Raw genomic sequence first — 2,636 nt, 5'->3', positions numbered from 1 at the left:
TTGCCCTACTCCATGGAAATTGCCTTCTCTAAAGTCGCCATTCATTTATTCATTCACTCATTTGTATTTACTGAGTGCTTACTGTGGAGAATACAATATAACAATAAACAGACACATTCCCTGCCCATAAGGAGCTTACAGTCTGGGGGGGGGGGGGGGAGCGACAGACATTAATATAAATGAGTTACAGATATCATCACCTTCTTGCCAAATCCAATGGTTTCCATCCTAATCCTCCTTGGCCTCTCAGCTGCCTTCGACTGTGGACCACCACTTTCTCCTGGAAACATTATCTAATTTTGGTTTCACTGACATTTTTCTTTCCTGATTCTCCTCCTAAATCCCTGGCCCCTCCTGCTCAGTCTCTTTTGCTGACTCTTTCTCTGACTGCCTCCCTTCCCTCCCCCATATCTATCTCCAAATCCAACAAACACTCCTTACCATCAGTTTTGCACCTACTCACTGTTATCTTGAGCTCATGTGTCTCACTGCTCACCTCTTGCCCACATCCTTTCTCTGGCTTGATAATCACCCCCCATCAATCAATCAATGGTATTTATTGAGCTCTTGTTATGTGCAGAGCACTGTACTAAGTGCTTAGAAGAGTACAATACAACAGAATTAGCAGACAAGTTCCCTACTCATAATGAGTTTACAGTCTAGAGGGGAGTTGACAGTCTATAGGCATATCCAAAAGGCCATCATTCTCCCCATCTTCATAGCCCTACTAAAATCACATCTCCTCCAAGAAGCCTTCCCTGACTAACCTCTCATTTCCCTAAAATATTTATCCTCCCTTCTGCGTAGCCTATTCACTTGGGTTTATACTCTTTAAACACCTTAACAGTCACCCCACCCCCTGTCCCACAACACTTGTATACATAGCTGTAGTTTATTTGTAACTACACCTGTCTCCCACATTAAACTGTAATATGTACATATTTGTCTAAAAAACATTCAGTCCATGAGTCCCCACTCCTCAGGAACCTCCAGTGGTTGCCCATCCATTTCCACATCAAACAGAAACGCCTTACCAGTGGCTTTAAAACACTCAATCAACTTGCCTCACTGATCTCCTACGACAGCCTAGCCTGTACACTTCACTTCTCTACCTCCAGTTGGCTCACTGTGCCTTGACCTCTTCTATCTCGCTGCTGACCCCTTGTCCCCATTCTCCCTCTGACCTGGAACTCCCTCCCCCTCCATATGCATTTGACCATCACTCTTTCCATTTTTAAAGCCTTATTAAAGTCACATCTCTCCAAGAGGCCTTCCCCAATTAAGCCCTCTTTTCCCCAACTCTCTTTCCCTTTTGCATCACCTATGCACTTGGAACAGAACCTAAGGGGAAGCTGTGTTGCCTAATGGAAAGAACATGAACTTGGGAGTCAGAGTACCTGGGTTCAAATCCCAGCTCTGCCATATACCTGCTGTGTGACCTTGGACAAGTCACTTCACTTCTCTGTGCCTCAGTTCCCTCACCTGCAAAATAGAGATACAATACCTATTCTCCCTCCTACTTAGATTGCGAGTTCCATGTGAGACCTGGTTATCTTGTATCTACCTCAGCCCTTAGCACAGGGTTTGGCACACAGTAAGCACTTAAATACCACAGTTATTGTTTTATTATTATTACTGTTATTACTATTATTACCATTTAAGCAATTGATATTCACCCCACCCTCAACCACAAAGCACTCACCTACATATCTGTAATTTACTTATTTATATTAAAGTCTGTCTCCCCCTCTAGACCATAAGCTCCTTGTTGGAGGTAATATATCTACAAACTCTGTTGTATTGTACTTTCCCAAAAGTGCAGTACTATGCTCTGTACACAGCAAGTGCTCAATAAATACCACGGATCGATCCTTATACTCTTCCACTTCCCCTATCTGTAACTTATTTTAATTTCTGTCTCCCTCTCTAGCCTGTTAGCTCCTTGTAGCCATGCGTCATGTCTACTAACTCTATTCTATTGTACTCTCCCAAGCACTTAGAAGAGTGCTCTGCACAAAGTAAGTGCTCAGTAAACCCTACTGTTTGACTGATCGAACCTCCTTGGCCTTTAACAATATTGACTAGGCACTCTGGCCTCTTTTTTTACTACCATTGTACACTGCTGGTTCTCTTCCTTTCAATCTAATCATGACTTAGTGTTCATCCTGGCTCTCTGTCTTCTCTTTAACCTGTAAATGTGCTTGTTGCAGAACTCTCTTCTTCATTTAGGCCTTGACAACCTCCCAGACTCTCATTTAGACTATGAGCTCCCCTGAGAACCAGGGACCAAGACTTTATAGTATTCTTCCCCACCACTTAGTTCAGTGCTGTGCACGCAGTAGGCAATCAAGAGATATTACTGAATCAGAAAACGGTCCTCTGCTCTTCTCATTCTACATCCATTCCATGGGGAGATCACTCGTTCACCCATTCAGTTACTACCTCTTAGGGGATGGCAACCAAATCAGGCTCATCAGCCTTGAGCTTTTTTTTTATAGTATTTGTTAAGCTCTTATTACGTGTCAAGCACTGTTCAAGCACTGGGGTAGATACAAGATAATCAAAACTCCTAACTGTTGGCTTTAAAGCAGTCCACCACCTTGCCCCCTCCTACTACACCTCACTTCTTTCCTTCT

Source organism: Ornithorhynchus anatinus, chromosome X5 (genome assembly GCF_004115215.2).
Source record: "Ornithorhynchus anatinus isolate Pmale09 chromosome X5, mOrnAna1.pri.v4, whole genome shotgun sequence".
Lineage (NCBI taxonomy): Eukaryota > Metazoa > Chordata > Mammalia > Monotremata > Ornithorhynchidae > Ornithorhynchus > Ornithorhynchus anatinus.
Note: the sequence above shows the minus strand (reverse complement) of the source record.